The sequence below is a fragment of the Pinus tabuliformis genome, chromosome 7 (genome assembly GCF_031772625.1).
Source record: "Pinus tabuliformis cultivar Carrire ecotype Pingquan chromosome 7, CPIR1, whole genome shotgun sequence".
NCBI lineage: Eukaryota > Viridiplantae > Streptophyta > Pinopsida > Pinales > Pinaceae > Pinus > Pinus tabuliformis.
In genome coordinates, this window is record NC_142293.1 from 1,466,290,362 (window position 1) to 1,466,302,750 (window position 12,389).

Genomic DNA, 12,389 nt, shown 5'->3' on the forward strand with positions numbered 1-12,389 from the left:
CCTGCTGGGCTCCAGGATTGCGCAATCTTGCCAACCAACCCTCCCAGCAGGATTTGTGCAGCTTTTCCCATCAACATGAAGTTTAGCCCAAGATTTGCGCAAATATGGGCAGCAGTCAGCTGCTGGGCCCAGAAATTGTGCAATCCCCTTGGGCAGTCAGCCCAACTTACAGTCAGGAATGCACATTTTTCTCTAGCAGTCAAGCAGTCTCTTGCATGTGCAACTGAGTTGACCAGTTCCCTCCAAGACTGAGAAAAATAGACTTGCATGCATGGGCAGTTTCTCCCAAGGCATCATCCAAAGGCATCCCTTGTTTTAAGGATCTATGTTTCGCAGTTGGAGGTTACATGCAAGGAACAATTCATAAACCTCCCACCAAGTGTCGCTTCCCCTAGATTCATGGCATGCGTGTCACAACCTTGATGTTATCAAAGCTCATCAACCGGACATTACAGAGCTCATTCCTCACATCAATCTTGTAGCTCTGACATCCCACATCACATTTAGGAGCAGTTGACACATTCAACTTAGCTATTTTGGGGTAAGTTCACTTCCCATGCCTTGCGCTGCATTTACGTCACTTTTTGTGTATTCACTTTTGTGAGCGCCATTTTCTTGATTTATTTGAATTCTTGCTATCATTTACATGTATTCTAGCTTGTCCTAGCTCTGTTTCAATTTTCATTGCTATCTCATTGCTGTCGTATGCATGAAACTGTTTTGCACAGACGTTCGCCCAACTGGCAAACTGCCTCACCCACATGCATGTTGATATGTTTGTTGAATATTTCATTCATGTTTTGCATGCATTGTTTATCACTTCTACTATCACTTAGTGTCACCATGAATTTCATTGACTTACATGCTTTCAGTTGCCCGATGGAGAGTCGGGCCAACCTTGGCCCAGTCTCTGCCTTCACCAAGGCTGCATTGCATAATGTGGAGAAGGAAGGCTCACCTTCCTATCCAGATTTTCACATTCTGGCCCAGCACCGGCCTCCTAGACTGAATTGCGCATTTCTGGAGGTCAGTCATTGCATGGCCCAAATTTTTTCACAAATCTGTCCCTAGGCCAACAATCTTTCCCAGCTGGAATCGTGCATTGCGCGATCCCAATAGCCAACTGCCCAACTGGATTATGCATTTTGCAGTTCTAATAGTCAGTTAGTCTCCCAGCAGCCTATACTGTGCCTTGTGCAGTCTTGGCAGTCGGTCTCCTGAACTCCCGACCAAAATTGCGCAACCTTCATGATCATTCACCTAGGTATGTTTCAAGTCAGTTCTCATGTTCATTTTGGTTTTCAACTGATAGATTGCTTGTTATGAGTGTTATCATGTCTCCAGGTATCACAGGTGTTCTTCTTCCTCTCAACAGTACATGTACAATGGCTTGCAAGGGAGTAGAAATAAAGACATTGTTCAAAGTATGCTTAGGGATACAGTTGATCAAGTGTCCATGGGCTTACCTACTCATGAAGACATCAAGTTTTTGATCGACAAAGACATTAAGCAACAACATCACAATGAGTATCATCATGAACAATAGCTGAAGGCAGTATAGCGAATGCAGCAAATGAAGCAAACACAACGAATGAAAGATGAAGGTTGTTAACAAGATAGAGAAGGAGCAAAGTTGCAAGATCAAGCAGATCCACTTATAATGAAAGCAACTTTAGATACTCAGGCTATGAAGTGATGGTGTGACATGAAGATCGCGTGAAGGTAGAAGATGGAACAAAGAAGGAGTTGCATGTGCTGAAGCAGCAAATTAGGAAGAACATGAAGCTACACTGATAGTCCAATGAGTTATAGTAGGAACAAGAACAACAGTGGGTGCAACATGCACTCATAGACGAAAATGCGCCAGTACAAGTCAAGGATCCATCCCAATAGCTGACATAGAGCAAACATGGTGAGCAGTGTAGTTGATCGCATGCAAAGGATCCAGCAACATGCATGTCATTGAGCACACACATGCAATCCAACCCATTCAACACACTCACCAAGGTGAAGACAAGAAGCAAGTCCAATTGGGGCTGAACATGCACTTCGGCAAGTTGATGCACATGACCACCAACACACACTTGAATATCAACATGGACACTATGCATCAGTGTGTTGCCGGTTCAACTATACCCAAGAAGACCATGCGCATGTTAGTAGACAAGTTGGATGAAGGGGCCGAACCAATGCACTAGTTGCAATGGAGGCAAGAGTTCGCTTCAGTAAGATGTCACCATGAGGTGCATGCACACCATCACAGACAATCAAGCTTGGTATTTGATCTGAAAATGGAATGTACTTGTTTAAGGGTGCAAGGTATCCATTTTCATTTATGTAAATGAGTGCACAAATACTCCAAATTTAAATCTGCAAATATGTGCACTTCTTATTTCTAATACAGAGATTGACTGTAGGGGCATTTACTGGATATGTCACCTCTAAAGAGAGGATGAGATCCAGAAGCTACCTGGCCATCTACAGACTCTGCCTAAAGAAATAAAAATAAAACACTGAGATTCAATTAAAAACCAGACCTTGCTTGAACTTGACATTATGCAGAATCTTAGCTTGAAAGAGGTGTATGTCTTTTCTTCTGTTTATGTGTTTTAACTTGATTTGTTTCAGCTGATATTAAACATATATATCAGAAATATAATGCAGCAAATAAACATCACACATAACAGCAAATTTAATAAGGAGTTCACCCCAATCTCGTGGGCTACGTCTCCTGTGAGCTCTACTCAACTAGACTTGGCTCTTTGGGATTATGGCTTGAATTCTTTTACAAGTTCCACACTCAACTCCAAGAGGTTACTGACTGAACCTATGGGTTTAGAAAAACCATATACATCCATGTCATGGTTGTCCTCTTTGTGCAGGCAGATCTAGGCTCCTTGGACTTGATTCCTTCAGTAGGTGCACTAAGCTTCCCTGAGCTTCTTAACGGCACAAACTCCTTCAGAACGCTTCAAATGTCTCTAAAACCTCTGCTAATATCTCCAGCACATATCTGACATAAACAAATTACTGTTCATTTGCTCAAAATGAGCACTGCATCCCCAATCTAGGCCTTCTCCCATGGATGGCTCTGGGCGGCCTGAGACTTATTTTTAGCATCTTGGCCTTTAGAAGTCTCCAAATGCTTTTGAAAACACCTTCATTAGATTCAGAAGGTTCCTTACAGCAGAAATAGGCTTTTGTTTCACCTCAAACAGATGAACCTAGCCCAACACAACTCAATCACTGAAATGGCCCTAGTGGCCCTGAAAGCTTCCCTGAAGCTAAACAGTGAGAAGAATGCCTCAAAAGGAAAAACGAGCTGTAGAAATGGACTCAGAAGGCTGAAAAACTTTAGAATGGACCTTCGTTCCACTTTCAATGGCTGCACACATCCCAATGCAGCTCCCAAACTGATTTGGCTCTAGTGGCTCCTGGAACTTCCACGAAGCAAAAACACCTGCAAATGACCTCAGATGGCTGTGAAACCTACGCCAATGGCTTCAGAAGGTCGAAGAGACCCAAAAAAAAAAAATTCGTCTAAAAAGGACTTTCCTAGCCAAAGTTATGGCCATTTACTCCCAACTGCCAGCTGGTCCTAGAAAGACTCCAGCTAACTTTAGTGGAAGTCCAGATAGGCCCGCCAATTATGGCAAGACCACCCAAATTTGGCGCTCCGCCAAAATTTTCTGCCATCATAACTGGAACGGTTACTGTTTGTCATCGATGCATGTGACTGGGTTTAATTGAACAACAATTTACCTCGGATTTTGTGCTGCGCTGTGGGTTAACAGGCGGTGAACTCACCGTTCAAACCGCATATGTAAACACGTAATGCCATAACCGTTGTTGAGCGCTGGCGGTTTAAATTTGGCCCACGGTTTTTGGCAGACGGTCATATAATATGGGGGCTGGCCCTTAGGGGCTGGTCCCCTTCGTGCCCCACCCAAACAAAGTTTAACGTTCAAATGAAGTTGCCTAGGCCAACATAACAAGTCCGACCCATGTGGTGTGTTGGTAAGGTGCGACGTTTGGAGACATGAGGTCTTAGGTTCAAACCACGGATCCGACCCATTATTTTGGAAATGCGCCCACATAATGCTGATGTCACCCTGGGCCACGTGGGCCCCTTCGGGCCTGCCACGTGGCAGCTTGCCATTCGCTACTCGAAAAAGAATATTCCGTGGAATATTCTATTTTTAATTTTTAAAATTCAAAATTTCAATGTTATTGGGCAATTTTTTTTTTTGGCATAACTTTCTCATACGACGACCGTTTTCCGAACCGTTCATGGTGCCGGAATCAGGAAGACGAGCTCTATTCGGTCGTTTAGGTTCAAACTAGTTTTGAGCACTTTCATTTTTGACCATTTTATGACACTTAGTCCTGAGCTCGTGATCACACCTCCCAAATGAGAGGGCTTTTGGTCCCCAAAAGCTTATTAAATCTCTAAACTGAACTGTATAACACTTGAGGAACAGAAATATCCTCTTCCGTTCAACCAAAAGAGCATACTGATGCCCAAAATGTCCTGCCTTGCCAACTGTTGTCATGGCGACTTTTTGCTGCATAAGCCAAGTACTTGTTGAATCCCGACCAAGCTTGTTCACCAGACAAACTGAAAATTTGCAGAAACCAGCAATGATACTTGCTGATATATGAGCTGAAATATTCCTCTGAACATGTGGGCTTGCTAACTATCATGATGCCCATCCATGGCACCTCTGCTCCAGAAGAAGAGCTGCCTCCCAAATGAGAAGGCTTTTACCAGCTATAGCATGTTGAAGGTACTGCAAATGCTCATCCCAAACTCTTGGGATACTTGCTGCAAAAACTTCTCAAAAGAAGTAGAGACCCATGATGTTAAATTTGAGCCTTATTTGCATGCATTCTTTTCCAACTCACGGGATTGTGCACTGCTTTGCACCAATTTCCTTCCCTGCACCAAATGACACCAAAGGTACCTTTTGCAACAAGAGAATCATCAACAACAAGTTGTCTTCAAATATGCTGAAAAATGGACTCAACCATCCACATAGCAAATGTGTACACAACCGACACAAGTCGACAAAACATGTGCACCACAATCGACACAAGTTGACAACATAAGTGCCACAATCGACACAAGTCGATGAAACATGTGACACAATCGACAATGTAAAAGTGTGCTCACAAGCGACACTAGTCGACCAACAACAAGATACATTTACAAACACCTATGCATGTATCATGTACAATGAACTATATACAGTTCGACAAATACACCTACAACATCTATGTACAAGTGTAAATTCACCTCTTATTTTGCAAAGACCAACAGGTACATCAACCCAATAAAAACACATATGGGTGACAAGAGCTGAAATGAAAAACATTGCTGCAAAACTAGTGAGTATCATACTCATCTTTTACTTTCATGGTGAAATTTTTGCAACAACATAAAAAACATGCATACATCCAAAGTTTGTATGTACAAAAGGAGTATGTCGTACTGTGTCAAGAAATCCAACCACTTCTTACCAAGCCACTTCATTGGCGATTTTTGCTGCTGCAACTGTTCCTCATGTGAAACTTCCCTTTCCACATCAACAATGGAATCTGTGGTTCCACCTTTACCAATCTTCTTGTCATCCTGCTGCATGTGTGTGGGATGAAAAGTTGGATGTAAAGTCCAACAATGAAAGACAACATGTCCCTTCTTTTGGAAAAAAGTACAAATATTATGCACCTTCTTGGAAAGCAGTCTTTGCTTCATTTGTTCCCTGTATGCTTTCTTCCTCATCCAGCATCTCGAAACATGATGATTAAATTGACCACAATATGTACAAGGAAACTTTCTTCCATTAAAGCATGTAAAATTTTCATGCCTAGCAGAAACACAATCGAATTGATCATGAGAAGATTTATACCTCTTGTGCTGTTTTGCATGTTCATCCTTTTTGCCTCCATGAGGAGATGAACTAGTAGAGGCTTTAGCTTTCAATCGCAGACTAACATCTTCGTTCTTGTCTTGAAAACTGTCTAACATTGCATGCTTGCCATAAGCTGCATGTCCACCATCTTCTTGCTTCATGGCTTTTGAGTCTTTGCCATTAGATTGCACATAACCCAGTCCAAGATTCTTGGATCGTTCCTTAACAGAAATAGGTTCAATCATGCCCTGTGCATGCTTTCCTAATCCTTTTCCTTCATAACCCATCTTAATCATGAGCTTGGATCCTATTCCCCTGGTATGCTTTTCAAAAGAACCTACACATATTTCTGAAGAGGAAACTGAAGACAAATCAGAATGGATTACCTCTTTCTCATGCATGTTCTTGGCCAAAGCCTCTTGGGCTTGATGAAGTTGCAGCTTCATATCATGCAATCTTCAGAGAAGCTCTTCCTTCTCCTGCTTCATGGCCAACAATTTTTCATGAAGCATTGTGCTTTCTCTTCTATCCTCAAACAGGATTTGCACCATATCCTTCAATACAAGGAATTCACGCTTCATGTCCTCATCAAAGAACATTGTGAAGGAGGAAACGTCACTGGCAGAAGTTGTAATTATGAGGTCAATGAACAAATTAACTTCAACAATTTGCTTAAAGCTTTTCAAAACAGGTGACAAAGCTTTCTACCCAAATGTCTTTACAGACATCACATTCAAGCAGCCAATAGCAAATCAACTCAAGAAAAATTCTTGGAGTGATTTTAAGGTCCTTTTGGGGTAAGGAAAATACTTTCTATTCCTTTTTGTCTTCTCCAAGACTTAGCTAATCAGTAGCTATCCCCAAACTTCAACAAACTTAAACAACATGCAGTTTGCAAAATAGTAAAGCAGCCAATCTTCAACACTGCTTTAGACACCTTTCAAGCCACTCATATCAGTCAAGCAAACCTAGTGCTCTAATGCCATCTGATCTGAAAATGGAATGTACTTGTTTAAGGGTGCAAGGTATCCATTTTCATATATGTAAATGAGTGCACAAATACTCCAAGTTTAAATCTGCAAATATGTGCACTTCTTATTTCTAATACAGAGATTGACTGTAGGGGCATTTACCGGATATATCACCTCTAAAGAGAGGATGAGATCCAAAAGCTACCTGGCCCTCTACAGACTCTGCCTAAAGAAATAAAAAGTAAACACTCAGATTCAATTAAAAACCAGACCTTGCTTGAACTTGACATTATGCGGAATCTTAGCTTGAAAGAGGTGTATGTCTTTTCTTCTGTTTATGTGTTTTAACTTGATTTGTTTCAGCTGATATTAAACATATATATCAAACATATAATGTAGCAAATAAACATCACACATAACAACAAATTTAATAAGGAGTTCACCCCAATCTCGTGGGCTACGTCCCCTGTGAGCTCTAGTCAACTAGACTTGGCTCTTTGGGATTATGGCTTGAATTATTTTACAAGTTCCACACTCAAATCCAAGAGGTTACTGACTGAACCTATGGGTTTAGAAAAACCATATACATCCCTGTCATGGTTGTCCTCTTTGTGCAGGCAGATCTAGGCTCCCTTGGACTTGATTCCTTCAGTACGTGCACTAAGCTTCCCTGAGCTTCTTAATGGCACAAACTCCTTCAGAATGCTTCAAATGTCTCTAAAACCTATGCTACTATCTCTAGCACATATCTGACATAAACAAATTACTGTTCATTTGCTCAAAATGAGCACTACATCCCCAATCTAGGCCTTCTCCCATGGATGGCTCTAGGCTGCCTAAGACTTCTCTTTAGCATCTCGGTCTTTAGAAGTCTCCAAATGCTTCTGAAAACACTTTCATTGAATTCAGAAGGTTCCTTAAAGTAGAAATAGGCTTTTGTTTCACCTCAAACAGATGAACCTAGCCCAGCACAACTTAATCACTGAAATGGCCCTTGTGGCCCTGAAAGCTTCCCTGAAGCTAAATAGTGAGAAGAATGCCTCAAAAGGAAAAATGAGCTGTAGAAATGGACTCAAAAGGCTGAAAGCCTTTAGAATGGACCTTCGTTCCACTTTCAATGGCTGCACACATCCCAATGCAGCTCCCAAACTGATTTGGCTCTAGTGGCTCCTGGAACTTCCATGAAGAAAAAAAACCTATAAATGACCTCAGATGGTTGTGACACTTGTGCCAATGGCTTCAGAAGGTCGAAGAGACCCAAAATAAAAAAAAAATTCATCCAAAAAGGACTTTCCTAGCCAAAGTTATGGCCATTTACTCCCAACTGCCAGCTGGTCCTAGAAAGACTCCAGCGAACTTTAGTGGAAGTCTAGATAGGCCCGCCAATTATGGCGGGACCGCCCAAATTTGGCGCTCCGCCAAATTTTCCGCCATCATAACTGGAACGGTTACTGTTTGTCATCGACGCATGTGACTGGGTTTAATTGAACAACAATTTACCTCGGATTTTGTGCCGCATTGTGGGTTAACGGGCGATGAACTCGCCGTTCAAACCGCATATGTAAACACGTAATGCCATAACCGTTGTTGAGCGCTGGCGGTTTAAATTTGGCCCACGGTTTCTGGCGGACGGTCATATAATATGGGGGCTGGCCCTTAGGGGCTGGTCCCCTTCGTGCCCCGCCCAAACAAAGTTTAACGTTCAAATGAAGTTGCCTAGGCCAACATAACAAGTTTGACCCATGTGGTGCGTTGCTAAGGCGCAGCATTTGGAGACATGAGGTCTTAGGTTCAAACCACGGATCCGACCCATTATTTTGGAAATGCGCCCACATAATGATGATGTCACCCTAGGCCACGTGGGCCCCTCCAGGCCTGCCACGTGGCAGCTTGCCATTCGCTGCATGAAAAAGAATATTCCGTGGAATATTCTATTTTTAATTTTTTTTGAAAAAATTCAAAATTTCAATGTTATTGGGCAATTTTTCTTTTTGGCATAACTTTCTCATACGGCGACCGTTTTCTGAACCGTTCACGGCACTGGAATCAGGAAGACGAGCTCTATCTAGTCATTCAAGTTCAAATCAGTTCTGAGCACTTTCATTTTTGACCATTTTACGACACTTGGTCCTGAGCTCCTGATCAGTATTAGCTCACCAACTTCACCATCAGAAGCATGTCAAAGAGTTGGTCTCACCACAACAGACCGAGTGTTAGTGATGTCTTGCAAGGCTTGCTCAAACCATGTTGTCTCACATGAGTACATGTGCATTGTAATGTTGATTCATGTCAAGTGTAAGCCGAGTGTCAACAGTTGGATGTAACAGTCATAGAGTAGGTGAAGAGTCATGAGGATAGTTGAACTGTCACAAAGAGGAATGTCAAGGGTCACCCCACCCTTTGCTATAAATAGTCCCTTATAAATCATTGTATATGCTTTTGGTCATCTAAGATTCTACTAAGACTATCTTGAAGAAGGCTTGGACTATACTGTAATGTGCCTTGGCTTCTCCACTGCATGGAGCTAGTACATCTCTTTGGAGGAGTAGGCGGATGTAGCTGTAACATTCCACTGATGAGGCTAGCAGGTTTACATGGTGTATTGTATGATTGTGACTTACATTTCTTCATATAATAAAAGCCAACACATTTTCATGCATACGTTGTTATTGTAGTTGGACTGATTCGGTTGCCTTAATGGTATATGTTGTTTAACTTATGTACTTGTATATGAATTGATTTGTATGCAATTATATGAATCTTGTTGTTAATGTGTTGCATATGTTGTTAATGTTGTCACCGTCCATGTTGACTGCTTTGCCAGACATCAAACAAACCTTTCTATGAACCTTGTTATATCAACCATCACACTTGTCTTGGACTGATCCATGAGTGTTGTGATTGTCGCATCTATGTCGATTGCTCTATCGAAAGCTGTTCATCTCCTTTGTGTTGTGTGTTCCTAGCCGAGTTGGGACTGATCCCTTTTAACTTGGAACTCACCTTCACCTTCCTCTCCCTTGAAGTGTTGGAACCTCTCTTACTCATTGCTTGACTGACTGCATCAATCACACCCTTGATACTAACAAAGTTATCTTACTTGCCTCTGTGCAACATCATGGTCAAGTTATTACCTTTTGACCCACTGCTGGGACTCCTAAACCAAATGGTCTGAGGTCTAATTGGGAATTCTTACTGGGAATATCCCATTGACATGTTGGCAGGTCCATCACCGTCAATATTTCTGGCACTAGAAGGAGGGCTTGATGACAAGAATTTTGCTCTCATCCAATTTTGAACCTTTGCGTATCTTTCATGGAGTCTTACATTCTTCTTCCCTTGAGGTGTTTTTCGAATCGTGAAGATGTCTCCATCTCAGGGAAGCTTTTGAATCTCTTGTCCACTCACACGTGTGATGGTGAAGGCAAAGCGGCCTGGCTTGAGCACTTACATAAATTCCTTTCCATGATTTACAAGGAAGATGAGTTTACTAGCGAACAGGCCAGTCTGCTGCTTGCATTCAAACTTTGTGAATCCCCATTTCGTTGGGTGCTTCGCCTACTGGCTGACACCTTGCACTCATGTGAACACTTCTGTGATCTTATTGAAGGCACGTTCCATCATTTTGATCCAGACCATCTTGATCGGAAACTGTTACAACAACGGAGGGCTCCGCATGAATCCATTATTTATTTTTGGCAGCGCTTCCGTGACTTACAATTTCAAGCTCTAAGGAGCCAGATGAAGTTCGCTTATCTCTGGGACCGGTTCGAGTAATTGATGAGCCCCAATTTTTGGTACAATTTGGGCTCATATTGGCCTACTTACCTTGCTCAACCATTCATCTTTTACCACTTATGCATTCATTTCTTAGTATATTCGTGTTGTTTGTAGGAAGAAGGGTAGGCATTATATCTATGTGACTAATACATGATGATTTTAGGTTTTTGGCATTAAAGAGAGCAAAAGACCACGTAAATGGAGACAAGGAGACAACAAAGGTGACATTGCGGGTTCATAGGGAGGTTGTCCACAGTCTTGATGACCCTCCTCGTGATTTTCACCTTAACTCGAGCTCTAACAGCTCTCCCCACCGAGCTTAAAGGCAACCAACACGTTCTACAGGATCAACAATTTTACAGCAGTTTGACTTTCAGTTGGACAGCCAAGCTCCACGAATGGAGGAAGCCAGCTTGATCTTCATTTTATATAAATATGAAGGCCGTAGCCTTTGTTAGGAGCTTTTTGAACTTTTGGACTGATATTGTAATTTTGGAGCATAGCTCGGTTTTTGCTTTTGTAAGCCAGTTTTGGCATGACATTAGACTTTTGATTATGAATAAAGGCAAGCAGATTTGGATCTAATTCTGAGCTTTTAAGGGAGCTATAGCTCTCAGGTTAGGGCCCAACCTGAGAGCAATAGATCTCCTCTTCTTGTAGTGTTATTTACCTTTCTTTACAGCACTTTGTTTCCTTGTTTTGATATGCATTTCAAGAACACAGTTTGCTGATTTGATTTCTTGAATAAGATTGAGTAGGATTAGCTTATGGTTGAATTAATTTCAGTTACTTAGATTAGGATAGGAGGTTTGTAATCCACTGGAGCTCCAAGAAAAGGTTGTTAGTGCCTCCACTGCCATCTCTGTTTAGGGATTGGGGTGCAGTCTATACCAACCACCAAAAAAACGCAGTCTTTTCTACTTTTATGCAAGCTGCAACACAGTCGGTTTAATCGTGGATCCTTCCATGCATTTTGCTCTTGAGCCATACTTCGTCATTACAATTCCATGCACGACTTTTCTTCATGATTTACATCGTTGTTCATTGGTTTAATAGCACAGGTAGCACTGGTTAATGAATTCTCGTTTTTGGTGCAAGACATAAGTCATTTGTTTTATTTACACTGCTCCATATCATTCTACTTCCTTCTTCTTCTTCTTAACCTCTCCTCAAGCCACCTACTCGACCTCTGTTCAGCTCGTTCACCTTCCAACTCTTCCATTGCCCACGTAGCTTCATCTTTTTGACCTTTCGTTGCTGCCATCCTTCTATCCACCAACCAACTCCGTGCACTCTTTCTCCATCCTGTTTCTCTGCCCCTGAGTCATCACAAGCTCCATCTCCACCTTACCTATCCACCCATACCGTTCCATCACTTCACCATCACCCAAAACTTTCACTTACAGCACATCCTGTAGAAGTTAGCAAACTTCCTGTAGAGTTCCTTAGTTTCCTGTAGGATCCCCTGCAGACATCCTGTAGAAGCCTGCAAACTTGGTTGCCGAGCATGCGAACGTTGTAGACCTCTGTGGACTAATGCTAGGGACCCTCTAGGACCTCTCCTAGCCCTCCTGACCTTTCCCAAGCTTTCTCTCCCTTCGCACCACCTTTGCACAGCCAAACCCTAATAAGAAACAAATTCATAACCACTCCATCCACTAAAGCAAAAATACAAAAACAATGTTCTTTTTCATAAAAGTAGTTTGAGTTCATGCATTTCACATCA